Raw genomic sequence first — 15,507 nt, 5'->3', positions numbered from 1 at the left:
TAAATGAAATTGTTTTAAATTTCCATTTATTTCTTATAAAGAACTTCAAAGCAAGATGTAATGGTCCTAAGCGAAAACCTGCGTATAATGTATATTATACCTTTGGTTGTAATATGTCAAAAAATATAAAATCTATATTTATGAGATCAAATGATGCTGTTGTGCCGTAATTTGTATACGTTTCATATTCAGCTATTTACTTCGACTTTTTGAATGATTGTCCTGCCCTTAGATAAAAATCTCTTCTGAAATTAAGTCAAACGTTATTGGCATCAGTTTTCTGGGCTCAAAAAATGACAGTATATACAGATCTAATTCTAGGAAAAAGCAAGAACATTCCAGAACAAATTGTTTATTATTTTTAAGCAGTGGATCAAAAAGAATGATTCAAAAGAATATTCGATGAAATGTCAATATTTTTAGCTTATAAATATAATTGGATCCTCACAAATTCGACTGAGATGGCAGTCATCTGTAAACTGTAAGCTGTTGAATAATATGACAAGTGTTGTTACAACGAAGGAATAGTCATGTTAGAACCAGCAATTTACTGCATAAAATGTATTTTACTACATCGATAAAATATTTTTACCATATATACAGTGGAAAACTATATTTATCTCACCTTAATAGATTTTATCATTATTATTTTAATTTTGAAGGTGCCGAAAGTACAAATCCATACGTAGATCATTTGTATATCAAAATAGCGCTTAAGAGAATTATATGGAAAATTATATATATAACTTTAAAAACACAGTATAATAAAATGTTGTGTGTCCTGTATCCCTGGGTAGAGTTCGCAAGTTGCAAGGGTGGCTTTTCTTGTTTCTATCGATCGACGCCTGTGCAGTGAGCGACGTCGACTTGACCGCCGACCGTAGCCCAGGAGAAGCAATCATCGTTCGATCCTCTCTCGTTTTGAACCTGTTTATACGACTATAAATTTCGATCTTGGTGTTCTCATGTTTACGTGATTCATAGTGTTTATCTTCGTCTACTAAAAATCAAATTAGAAGAACAGGAAGAAGAGAACAAGAAGTATTTAAAAATACCACAGTGAAAGCGCTGACAACAATCAGAACAATATTTAGAAAAACAATACATACATGTTACAAGGTAACTACAAAACTGTCACTGTTTTAAACGAAGACTTTCTTATTTTAAAGAATAAATAAAAGTGTGAAATGGTGTCCAAATATATAATACACGCCCGTACATAATCATTTGATACTTGCATTATGAAAAGGATAACATTTCATCAGAGCTGGGTAAAATATTATTTCAAGTATTAAATTCTAAACCGCCTGTTTTACTTTAATTCGTATGTATACTTTCGAAAATAAAATAGGTTACTTGCGAGAAAAAGTTTTAGTGAAAAAATGTGAGAAAAAGAATAATATTTTATTTGAGGAATACTGAAAGCAGTGAGGCTTATATTGACATATTTTATTTAGTTTATATTTCTTTACTATCCAATATGAAGATTACAGTAGCTTCTAAAGAATATAATGATAGATAAACGTAATTATATTAGAGAAACGGTTTAAGAGCTTTAAAAGAAATAGCAATTCCAGATACATAATTTCAGTCTTTTTCATTTCCGCAAGGCAGAATACAAGATATAGGAACATGACTTTTTAACATTTATTGAAAAACTCAGTAGTGATATCCCTGACACTCACAACAATATTACAGAATTAGAATTATTCCAATATTTGGATGATAAAATTTAAAGCATCGAATCTACAGCGAATCTAAAGCATCACAAAGTACAAGTAGAAGAAACAATTTTATTTATTTATTTTCAAAATATAATATGTCGATATCGACATATCCTTCATTTAAGAAACTATTAAATTACGCTGGATTGACTTTTTGTTCATAAAGGAGTAGTCTAAGTGATGAAAACTTTGAACGATACACCTTGTTATATGCGAATAGTTAACCTTAAAAAGAAAATAAATTTAATTTGTAAATATTATGGATTTTTACATTCCAACATTGACTTTATTCTTAATCTACTTTCACTTTTAATTTTAATTGTTAAATGTTTTAGATACTATTTATAATACAAAGTTTAAATATTTTACTTTTATGCAATACAATATGGAAATAAAAATAATTTTATTTTCCGAAATTTTGTTTTCTATTTGAAATATTATTTTATTTGAACTGTAAAATGACGACTACTTAAAATAGTATTTTAAATATTTTTTCTACATATTTTACTCAGGACTGCATTTTATTATTACATACATATGTATCGTACAACATATGTCAGTTATATCCTTGAGTGTACCATGGAATAGTTTACTATAAATAACAAATTATTATCGTATAATTTTATTTTAGCCAGAAGATGCCATACGAAGACTACTGGAAAAGAACATGATAAGTTACATTTTTTTCTTTTACAGGAAGGTAATTTTAGGACTCACTACATTGTCAATCAATTTCGTATTACTAGTATCTTTATATTTGGTTTCGGAGTTAGTCATGTGTTTTTTCATTCTCTCCAAAATTTAAAAAATATGCATTGCTCGTCATAATGTTACGATATTGAAGATATTAAAATATTGCTTCTCAAAATAATTATAGCTTGGGCTTCTACAAATTGTCGTCAATTTACTAATTATTTTTAAAAGGCCTACATCTGTGGACTTAGCAGGTTATTTGGATTTTGAAATATTTCATATTAAAATTCTCCTTTTTAATCATAAAGTGATATTAAAATCAGAAAACTGAAAAATGTACTTATCATGTTTTCTCCTGTAACCTTCATATGCAACATTCACGCTATATCTAAGATTGTTACCAAAGCATTAATTACTTAATTTTACTATATTATGTGTTTTATCATTTTATATTAATTTTGTAACAAAGGATTGAATTCAAATTATATTCTTAACTATTTTGTATACTTACAGAAAATAGTAGCAGTAATATAATAAACTAAACTACTGATTGGACTTATACTTGATTAATCAAATTTTTGAACCTATATTGATATATAATGTCATGTACATGTGTATATATAATGTGAATTTGAAGTACATTATCACATAATGTATACGTATGCACATAAATAACATAACAATTATTTCGATTAATTTAACTCGTTATTGATGGACATTTTTTCGAAATATCATTCAAAAATATCAAAAGTTATATCTATTTTTACCATGTACCTAATTATTTAAAAATTACGTTAATACTTCAAATAGCACACATGATATTGATTGGCTTGTAGATATACATTGTGATAATTTCAGAGTGAGATGTTATGAACAAGTTTTTCCTTTTTAGATTGGGGTTAGGTATATATAGTAAAAATACAAACGGTGTAAGATATATTTATTTTTAACTTTTGATTTAATTAATTTTTTAATACAATGTTATACGTTATGAAATATTCTAAACACTATTAAGGACAAAAAAGATAAATATATGTATATTGTAAAAAGTACTTTTGTAGAAAATATATATGAGTAGTATGAGAGTAAAGGTCCAAAAAATCATCAAATGATGAAAATATTTTATGGATAAGATTAATAGTTCATCTTTTAAGGCAACAAAAAATAAAATTTTCTATAATCAACGTCTACTAAACGGTTATTTTGTTAAAAAATCAATGAAAGAGCTGCAGGACAAGCAACATTCAATTCTTGAGATGAGAGACAAGTATGTTACTGATTTATTAATTAAATGTTGCTAACTTGTAAAGATTATGAAGGTGAATATGATTTGAAATGTGAATCACTCATAAATATGTATAAAATATTAGATCTATTTAATCTTATTTCGATTTTTCATTTTTCTCTATATCTAACTGCATGATTTTTCTCTCTTGTATTACATATACAAGCTTATATTACATAAATTTATATAATACAATTTATTTTATGTTATTCAGTGTTTGTAGCAAATTATTGTTTAATTAAAAATTAATATAATGTTGTAATTAATTTGAGCGACTTGAATAACTATATATAAGTAATACAAATAATATAAAATTTGGTGGAGATGAAGAGAAAATTGTAGAGTTCCGTTTAAAGAGAAATATAATTGTACTTTGCAATTACATTGATATATTTGGGACAAAAAATTGCGTAGCAGTATGATAGAACGTGTTAAGCAATGTAAAATTTTCCTCTATAGCTTTCTTAAAACTTCACTTGGAACAAAGTTATAAGGCCGTTCCGGTACTCAGTACCAGAAGATGAATTAGTATCGGAAGAAGAGTAAGTGGGTCATAATCTGCGAAACGAAATTTAATTAGTTACAATGATTTATTTACATATATTATATGAATGATCTATATTTTAGCATTAAATAATATTAAACAATTTACAATTCCTGGATATTGCCTAAAGAGAGATATCAATGTGCTCATGATCAGCTTGACGAACTAACAATGTTTCATCATAAGCAAAAACTGCTGTTGGATATAATAAAAATTAGGTAAAAAAAGGAATTCGAGTAGAGACTCGCAGAGGCGAGTAGTGTCAAATGTACACATGTTTCAAATGTTGGCAAAGATGATTTGAAATTAATAACGAGAGAAAACACATGAAACAATTATAGATCAGGATGTCGCATGAAATATGTTTTCGAGCTGTTTATTTTTAGTTGGTTTACGATGTATGATAGGAGGATATGCATCGCCAATATTGTAGAACTGTCAGTTTAGAAGGATTAACAACACCTTTATGTAATAAATGTATTCATTGTTGTTTAGGTTTGAGTAACAAGATCTTACTAAATCAGATTCAAGTATCTATCGATATACAATTTTCTGATAAATGCAGTTTAGAGCAAAATTTCAAATAATCAATGAAATGTATATTAATTAATGTAACGACGAATGTGGTGTTATTTTTCCTTCGATTTATATTTTAATCGTGTTTTAATAGTACCAAATAGAATATTTGTAAGTACGACAATTTCAGGGGCAGCATTTTGTGATTGCTGCATTATTCCTTCATTTATTACTTATGCATATGTATGTATACATTTATAGGGTATTTCACCTAACTTGACCATTTTAAATATCTCACTTATTTTTTATGATAGGAAAAACTATCAGAGGGAGAGAATATTCGGTTCGAAGGGGAAAATGTGGTGATAGGCAAAAAAGTTTTCTCATGGTTATTTTTTTCTTCGAGATTTCAAGGTTATCAAAGTATTTTTAAATGGGACCACATATTTTCATTACAACAGTTTTATAGCTTATATAAAAAAAAAAAAGAAGATTATGTTTGTATAGGGAAAAAGCAAAGATAAGACATTGACGTTTCAATGCAAAATATTTATTTCAAAAAGTGTTCAAAATATGCACCATTAACCTCAACACACTTTTGGAGACGGCAAATGGGTGATTTTTCTATATTTTTAAGTACTTTTGTAGTAATTGATGTATATCCATGTAGAACCCTTTCTTGCATGTTTTCTGGTGTTGTGGGAGTATCATTGTGAACACACTGTTTCAATGAAATTGAGATTCTTTCATTTATTCTGAACGGGTATTGAAATTAATTTCAAACATTTCATGATTCTTTTATGAGTTGTAAGATTGTTGACATGAAAATATGTAGTTCCATTTAAAAATACTTTGACGTCCTTGACATTTCGAAAAAGTGACTCTGAGAAAAATTTTTTGCCTATCACCACATTTGATATCTTTTACATTTGATATTTTTTCCTATCATAAAAAATAAGCTATGAGATATTTAAGATGGTCGAATTAGGTGAAATACCGTGTAAAGTGAACAACAAAGGTATTCAGATGGCGTGGTAGGAAGCAATATATTTTATTTGAAATAAAATGAAATATAACAATTTGAAATAATGAATTATTTCAACTAATAACATTGAAAAAGTAATTTTATTTCATGTTAAAACCAAACAAACCATTTTCAAATAATTTCTTATTTGTATTCATTAAATCATTCAAATAAAATAACAAATAATCCAATATAAAAGGTTGTGATGAAATAATTTGTTATGTTATATTATTTCTTTATTTAGCTACATTAAATCCTTAAACTTGAAGCCCACGAATTTTTATAATATAATTGCCAGAATTGAGCACTTTTACAAAGGACAAATAATTATTCTAAATAAAATAACAAAAGTTTATTTCAAAATAAGTATAAGTACAAATAAACTCTAATCTTATTTGAAAAATAAATTATTGTCAAGTGATAGTTTCAAACGATAATGCAAAATAAAAAATGATAATTTTTTTTTTAACATACTAATTATTATAAATTATTCGCTCTTGATACAACTCGAAAGTCAAGCATTTCATCAGCTGGTTGATTTGCACGATTGTTAATAATGGTAACATAAAAATAATCATTCAACCGGACCTCATGATGGAAGAGCAGTAAGCACTTGTAAACAAAATGAAACATATTTGAAATGTTACATATTATGTTAATCGAATTAGGTCTGTTGAACATAAAATGAATAATGAATAAAATAAAGAGTACGAATCGTGATAAATATAACTAGAATAGGGCATTAGAATATAAACAATAGAGAACAGAAACACCGGCGATAATACATATTGTCATAAGTTTGTGTTTTTGAAATAGAGGTTCTACCATCAACCCACGACAGAAATAAAATTATTTTCCTGGTACAGTCAAATAACAAATATCTAAATTTTAAATAAACTAATAAATAATAAAATTATTGATTTTTTAAATAAACTGTTATTTAAATAACATCATCTAATTTAAAGTAACGGAGAAAATAACAAATAAAATAAAAATTTTATTTGAATAATTATTAATAAAAGTTTGTTTCAATAATACCCTGTTCTGATAGCCATACTTGCTCTCAAAATTGTTCTCGTTCCAAACATTTTGTCAGAAAAACATGTATATTGTAGCAAAATTGTGTGTGAAAAACTGTAAGAAAATATGTACGTATTTTTGTTGCAATTGAAAATGTTGAATTAGAAGGATTAAGAAACATTTAAGAAATTATTTGAATTAATATTCATTCATTTGATGGTAACACAATGAAACAATTTAGAAAAATATTAGGTAATTATTCGGAATAGGGGCGGTCCCACCGATTTCGATGACCCTGAAATAGCTTGTCAAGGTCAACATTCTGAACAATTTTTTCTATATATAATGCAACCGTCGCTCGGTCATAGGTTTCAAGATATTCGCGGAATCTTTAGCTTACTTTTACAATTCATCATCGATTAGGCGATCAAATTTTTATATAGCATAAATAAAAATCAGTTATAGGTAAGGATAGAATAGTGTTCGAACTATAATGGTAGCTGGTAACGCTAGTGTAGGATAGTTTCTGATGATGATTATTGTGATCTTCAATTGGGCAAAAATGAAGCAAATGTACCTGTCATTGTAAGGTTGTTTACGGAAAAAGAATTTATGGAACAATTGGTTAAGTAGGTGACACCTGGTTAGAAAATAATATATGCAAAATAGAATGATTAAACAACGGGAACCCGTGTCGCATTTGAGTTACAGATTAGGCAATTTTAATTAATAGTTAAGTACATAATCATAAACAAATAGCACGTAATAAAGTTTTTTAAATAAAAGATATTGTTATTGTAAATGGATATAATTCTCGTAATTGTATAATGGCTTACATGCATCTTTGACAATATTCCTATGCGCGAGCAAATTTACCTACACGAACGAAAGCAGATCAGATCGAGCAGCGAGGTAAATACATAGTGATCCTCAAATCGAAGGACACATGGGCTGCAGCTTATCTCATACAAGTCGTAGAGAAGACTATGACGTGTGGAAGCATAAACCATTCTGTGCTAGGTTTTGTAAGAAAAATCATAGATAAGACATTAATCTTCTTAACCCATGGAAAATTTATATCAGCATATCGAAAACTATACTATGGAATTTTAGAGTATATTTACACAAAGATCGCATACGCACCGCGAATATCCAGACTGTTCACAGAAAAATCGTAATGAAAATAGCAATCGTTTTACATTACAGTGAATATTTAATATAACCTCTGTTTTCTTGCAAAAAAAGTACGCTATGAACACAATATGTACAACACGCACTGTACGCACTACACACACTGTACAACAAAATCACTCGCGTTAGAATTAATAAAAAAATTAAAAGGATACATACAATACGCAGAAACAATACAAAAAGTAAAAAAATAAAAAAAGTAAAAATAAAAGAATTAAAAATAGAAGATTTCAATGAACTAAAAGTAAAGTGGCCTAACAAATTTTACAGCGAAATAACATAAACCTGTACTAAAACTAATTATAACTCTAACTTTATGTTTATACAGTTCTCCTAACGTTCCTCTGTAGCTGTCGATATGACTTTGTTCTTTTATAATTGCTCTCTTCTCTTATCATATTTCCAAAATCGTTAAAACATGTTACATGGCAAGTTAGTAGTACAGAGTTCGTTCGAAAAGAAAAATTTACGATACTCTTCGTCCATTTTTTCGTTTTCTTTATACCATATAATTCGAAATTAGTTAGAAGCAGTCATGGATCTAAGGTGTTTCTTTTAAAGGCATGGTTGAATATACCTATCGAGAAAACGAACAGTCTGTTCACCAGATGTGTTTTAAAATGTTTAGAACTTCCTTGCAAGGATAGTATCATTTCGACAACGAACATTTTGCTGTATATTAATCTATGTTATTACACATCACATCATAAGACGATACTTTAATTAATCCTATGAGTATAAGCTCAAACAATTATTTTGTAGCTTTTCCTATTTATTGTTTCCTCGTTTGTAGTTATCCTATCTATAATTGTTTCTTCGTTTTTTTATTCCACGTGTATGTATGTGAATATTATCATATCTAGTGACCTATAATTTGTATGGAAAATGTATGTGGGTCATGCGAGATCAGCGTAAGATCACCTTCATTAGCCCCTCAAAAATATTGAATGCGTACGTAATTTTTCTGAGAACATTCACGGATAGGACAATGCGTAAACTTCGTGTAAACATTCTTTATATGTTTTTTTGTTTATTAATTATTTATGAAATGCAAGGATTAGAGAAAACACTAATCCTGTCTACTCGAAAATCCCATGGGACGGTTTTCAATATATTGTTATGTATTTCAATGATTAAGCAGCTTTAATGTTTAATCTCTGATTTTTCTTACAAAATGTCGCGCAGAACGGTTTATGTTTCACAGTGTTATAGTCTTTTTTTTTACAGCTTGCCTGAGGTAAGCTGCCAACCGTGTGTTGTTGGATTTAACGATCACTGTGTATCCTGCTGCTTGTGTTGACCCACTTTCAAGGATATTTCAACCATTTTTTAATTGATGATAATTGAAAAATGAAGCCGAAAACGCAACCTTTTTATTTTTGATTTGAGTCTTATTTTGGTTTCAAGAATCTCCCTTTAAATTTGTTTACTCCTGTAACCGAACCCCCTGTATGTACATTCACTAAATGTATGTTAAGTTAAAGAAAAATTTAAAATATAAAAATGAATTACTCAATATTTGTTACAACTAAGTACATACAAATAACACGTAATAAAAATATTCGAACACTGTGTTTTAAAGTACGCAATGTATAAACATGTAATTATCTAAAGATTAAATATAGACAAATGGTCTTTAATGTGCTTCTAACAAAGCTTGAGAGCAAACAGAAACGAAAATTTAATGTTGATCTACAATTGAGAATCATAAGTGAGAAGAAATCGGAAAGAAATAAAGCTGCACGGGAAGTTATTTTTAAAGTACATAAAAGGTGAAAAATCGCATAAAGAAACCACGGATCTTTTAAGCAGAAGTAGATCACCAAGCTAATAAAAAGGTATAACCGTGGCAGAAATATTGCAAACAGAACACGATCTGGATGTTACTTATTAAACTGAATTACTTGTTCATAACATCGTTAGAACACCTGATTTACGCAATAAATATATACGAGTGAATCTATAGAAGATTCTTTTATAACTCTAACTTTTTAATACTCTTAAAGCGTTAAATTGTATTATATTTGCATGGCAGAGAAAGATAATAGTTGTGACTTCACACATTATGATAATTTGTAAATTTCATTTATTCATATCCAAAATTTATTTTTTATACGTGAAATTCTCAGTCTACTGCCGCAACTACAAAATTTACTCTGCAACCCTTGCTCAGTGATGAATTTGAAGTTATTTACTAATTTTTCCTTTATATATATACATTTTACAATAGTCATATTTATCATTCACATTTATTTTTACTTTAATCGACTTCACTTTATTGACAAAAAATATCTAGAATCTTTATTATCACTTTTATATCTCACTACTGTCTGTGAAATTATTTCTAAAAGACCATATCTATAGCATTGAGAAAGGAATCACGTGAAGCAAGTCAAAAGTAATCAAGTGAACTTAGTGTACTTCTTACTTTTTGTAATGTGTAAGTGGCCATTTTTGATTAGTTAAAATTGTAGTCGTATTATATTCCAAGTTTTTAATTTTTATTAACTTTTGTTTAATGTAACGCAAATATAAAATTGGCATCTAATTTTTTTCATATTAGAATTAACATTAGAATAGTAATTCACTTGAGAATTTTTATCATTTAACCTCAAAATTCTCAGTTCTCTGGTCTCAGGCCTCTGTCAAACAATATGACAGAGAGAACTGAGAGAAGTATTCAGGGCCTTGATAAAAGTGTGTCTCGATTGTATTTACACTACATAGATACTTAATAAATGGCTTGCCTTGTTTAGATAAAGTAACCTCAATCTTGACTGTTAGAAAATAATGTACAATTTATTTATTTTAATTTACGATAAAAGACGCAAGATTTGAAGAACTAGTTTGTTTATGTAAAGAATAAATATTCATTGACTTTGAAAATTCAAAGATTTTCGTTTTTAAGCTTGAAAGCATTAATTATTTTTTAAATTTAATTTTTTGTTTTCACTTTCAAGTTTAACTGACAATTATCAAGATTGGTAATTATTTCGATTATAATCTAAGTGATTGCAAATTACTATTGATATACGATGTTGGATGTTCAAATTTTGTAAATAATCTTTCAGAAAACTAATTATCTCTTAACTAATTCTTTGTGATAAAAAGTGTGTGAAACTATTGACTTTTTCAAGTAAAAACCTTTAAATACACTTGATTATATGAGACTTTGATTGAAATCTCAGTTCTCTGGATATTTCCTCAGTACTCCTGATAGTTTCTAAAAGATACCGATAAAATCACATACAGTTATTTATTTATCTGGCTTCTTTTATAACAACCAGCATGTCTTCTGGTATATTTGAAGTTTATTACAATTCATAAATTAAATGAAAAGATATATGCACGAAGTCATAGTCACATAATTCCCATATTTTTGGAATCAACCATACACCTAAAAATTTATAAATGTAGTATTTCACTTATAGTCAATTTTTACTATGGTCAATTTATAGAACAAATTATTAAAATCTAGATCGTTTTAAATGCCTAACTGAATGCTTACTTTTAGTAGAAGTAAAAGAACTAGAAGTGAAGAAGTTCAAATTATTAAAAATATTTAATCGTTATATAATTATTTAATGATAACAGATTGCACATTCGATTATCTCTGCAATAATACTGCACTTTTAAACAAGTAACTTAATGTATGCTGTCTCTATCGTAAATAATTCACAAATAATTTTGTTTTTCAATTGTGTTTCATAGGAAGTAATTTGCCGGCGTCAAATCTAGAGTCTCGTAACGTGTCGTAGGGTGTCGTAATGGAGTATCGTAACAGTGTCCATCATAATGTTTTAACGGTTGTATTTAAGTCAACAAGTATAAGTGTAACTACCTACTGTAAGTAAGGTAAACGATAAATCCAAAATCATTTAAAAAAATATCTCCTCAAATTATCAATAAATAATACTTAATATAATATTTTCTCATAAAAAGACAAATTTGCATAAATTTTGACAATAAAAAAATTGTCCATCATGGTAATTAAATATTATTTTATAAATCTGTGGGTTATTTATATAATTATCGCTATATTATCATATGGATAGAATGCAGGTAAATCATTATATACTGAATGTCCAACACATTAAGAAATGAGATTTTATTATTACGAAAATGTAGTTGACTTTCTTAGATCCTCTACGTAACCATTTCCAAGGAAACTAATAACATGAAATAGTGCCCTCTTCGACACTATTTAATTTTTACTTGTAAGATTTTTCTCATACAGTAAGTAATTTTGCAATAATTTGAAATCATGAAGTTAGATCCCTCATTCTATTTAGGGCAAAATATTTTACGTACTAAGCAATAATTTTCTGTTTCTTCAATAATATCACGCTATTTACTTTTTTATATGACTGGGAAAGACAAATATATTGTAAATAAGATAAATGTTAATTTTACGAGAAATAATTTCGGTGACCTTGACCCTGATATACATTTGTTGTCAAAGACACTCTCCTGAGTAACATCCAAGAGGTTTTAGCCGTCACTCCTTCCTTTAATCTTCCTTAAACGGTTATTAACAGAAAATTGTCGTTACCACTACAGTGAATACTGCCCAAGGTCGTACATTGAAAAGAATTAAATAGCATCTAACACAAGTTTTGTTGTTTCGCACATTCATGCACACGTGTACATATATCGGTCTTTATCTAGAAAGCGGACGGCATTCTATGGTTTTTAAATATATTTTGATAATCAACATGTTGGACAATTTTTTCCTATTATATATAACCGCTAAGCTCGAGATATTTTTCGAGATATTTACAACAAACTATCGTTATCATTATCGTGAATCGCTCAACCTTTTTTTATATACATTAAATTACTAACAAAAGATAAAAATTAGGTTTGGGTTAGATGTTGTTTTATCCGGACGCTTTACGGCGATTGACAACCAATATTAGTGTATATGTCGCCGCGGACACACATGTATAGACACAATTTATGTAGTAGTGACGACAATTTTTTGTTAAGAATCTCCTAAGAAACACGAGCGACAACTAAAGTCCTCTGGAAGTTGCCCAGGAGAGCGTCCTTGACAATATATGACATGGTCAAGCTCATCGGAGGTACCTCCCCTAAAGTCAGTATTTATCAGCAATAATGTTAATATACACAAATGTCAATAGAACTTTGGTACCATTTTTCAGAGAACGGTTGAGTTTCGACCCTTTCATGTATCTTTTGATACGTTTACTCCTCGTGATGAATAGAATACGACACAAGCAAAAAAATTTGATCTTGAATTTCAAGATCAAGACCAATTTTGCGACAGCTTGCTTACATTAACCAGTTATGATGGTTTCAACATATAATTTCTTTACACCTTATACACCACATGCTGTGAAGAAGAATATTTAATGATTTGCTGTATGATCCAATATTTTTATCCCTCAGAAGTGTAACAGTAACCTTCTGGTTATAGATTTGTTTAAAAAGTCCTATAGATATCTGAACAAACTTTAATATTATAGAAGATCATATTACGACATTGTTTTCATATTCATATTCAATAGATAATTATTCCAGAGAAATCATGGTAAGATTATTGACTCGGCACGTCAATTTTACTTCACATTACACGTTATTTCTTTCTAATGAAATTTTACGAACCTCGTTATTTCAAACAAATTTAAATAAACTTTTAATGAAAATATTATCAAATAAAGAATATTAAACACCATTGTCGCATTTTCTCTAGCAACCCTACAAATAAAATAGGATATATTATTGTTATAAATGTTATAATCATGCTGTTATATATACTATGTTAAAAACGAATGGCTTGTCAAAGTGTTATAATTAATCTATTCTATTCAAAGCAGCATTTACCTTTTTTAAAGGCATATATCATCTTATACATTTAAAAAGAAATCGGGGAAATTATTTTTGAACATTTTTAAGTTTTATATACATATATTGAATATTCTGGCGAAGGAATTTGTTGAAATTCGAGTAGTTAACGAAATTATGACATTGAAGAAAACGGAATGTTAGGACAAATAAACTCTTAATCTAAGTATATAATTTATTGCACAAGATATATTCTACATAAGATTATATACAAAATTGAGTTTTAAGATATACGGAGCTTTTAAAAATATCGTTATTATATTCTTCCTTATATTTAATACCATAAGTTATAGAAGATTGAAATTAAAATATCTTTTAAACTAATTATTTTTCAACCCTAGCACCTTAATACTATTTTGTAGAAAATTAAAAAATGTATAGTTCCATTTTAAAGAATAAAGGACTTTAGTATAACCTTGAAAAGTTGTAGGGAAAAATTTCTTCGACATCGACATTCTTGATAAAAACAAACAATAAAAGTTTCCGTACATTTTTATCCTATCACCTACCTTCAGTAGTTATATCATTCTGCACTTATCACGGAACATCCTGTATAGTCTGATTTTATTAGCTCTTTATATAACAAATACAAGCAGTGATCAATGTTGCAATGTTTAACACAACTATGCAAGAAAATAACGTATAATGTGCGATAACTATATTAATATTTAATATATTTCATATATTTAATTAATATAATATATTTAATTAATATTTGATATATGATAACTTATCTTGTAAAATATTTTTCATGTCATATTATTTTCACAAGATTTTGTGAACGACAGTATGCTTACTTTGAAAGAAATATGACTGCTAATTAATAGTAGAACTACCACACCAGTCAAATTGACTGGCTTTACAGTTTCATTTTAAAATTCCTACTTCATGTTATATTTTTCCGCAATGATGTAATGACTTTCGCAACGATAACTAAAAGAAGAATAAAATGAATTTTATTTTGTTTTTTATGTATTCAAACTCGAAATAATTTTGTATCAAGGCTACTTATACCAATACCGGTCAAAGGTACTTGTCAAAGTGTAAAAGGGTCCTGCACTCTGTTTATCTAACCCCAATTAACCAGTTTCCTCGTTTTCTACAATTTGCCATATGTTTTTTAAATTTTTACTGCGTATCATTAATCAATATGATGATATCAGTTATCAGGAAAATTCCGGATCGATCGCTAAATCGCTAGATGTTAATGTTAGAAATGCCACAGCAGTCAAAATGACTGGTTCTACAATTTTATAAATGTGTCAACCCTCCTTTAGGTCGATCATAGTCCCAGATGAATCCATCTAATAATGCCAAAAATGTACTACATGGCATAGAATTCCTTCTGTAACAGTGTAATAAATCAATAACTATAAAAATATTCTATTATCACGTATTTTTTAAAAACCAGTCATTCCTTTGAAGAAAATTGAAAGAAAATGAAGAACAGTTATGTTAGTTTAACCAGAATTATATGAAAATGAATTCTTTTCATAGAAGGAAACTAAAAATTTCAGCTATTGGATAAAGTACATTTCAATACATGTATAAAACGGTAGCAGTAAATAGAAAACAAGTCTTGCTTACAATTAGTATATATTAGCAATTCTGAAAATTTTAATATAACCTAAATTCTGGAGAT

At 28.0% G+C, this 15,507-nt stretch overlaps 1 protein-coding gene across 2 annotated transcripts in view; it reads left to right on the top strand.

Moving 5' to 3' along the window:
- The first annotated feature begins 849 nt into the window (after window positions 1–849).
- The window catches only part of LOC117238463, a 29,869-nt gene continuing 15,211 nt past the window's right edge, over window positions 850–15,507 (top strand). Inside the window, exon 1 of one of the 2 annotated variants that reach the window (XM_033503365.1) lies at window positions 850–1,119. The gene's annotated coding sequence lies outside the window, so the exon portion shown is untranslated. The remainder of the gene's footprint in view (window positions 1,120–15,507) is intronic. The other variant, XM_033503366.1, reaches the window with a different exon arrangement.

Source organism: Bombus vosnesenskii, unplaced genomic scaffold (genome assembly GCF_011952255.1).
Source record: "Bombus vosnesenskii isolate JDL3184/JDL3185 unplaced genomic scaffold, Bvos_JDL3184-5_v1.1 scf7180000013512, whole genome shotgun sequence".
Lineage (NCBI taxonomy): Eukaryota > Metazoa > Arthropoda > Insecta > Hymenoptera > Apidae > Bombus > Bombus vosnesenskii.
Note: the sequence above shows the minus strand (reverse complement) of the source record. Positions and strands in the feature narration are given on the sequence as shown.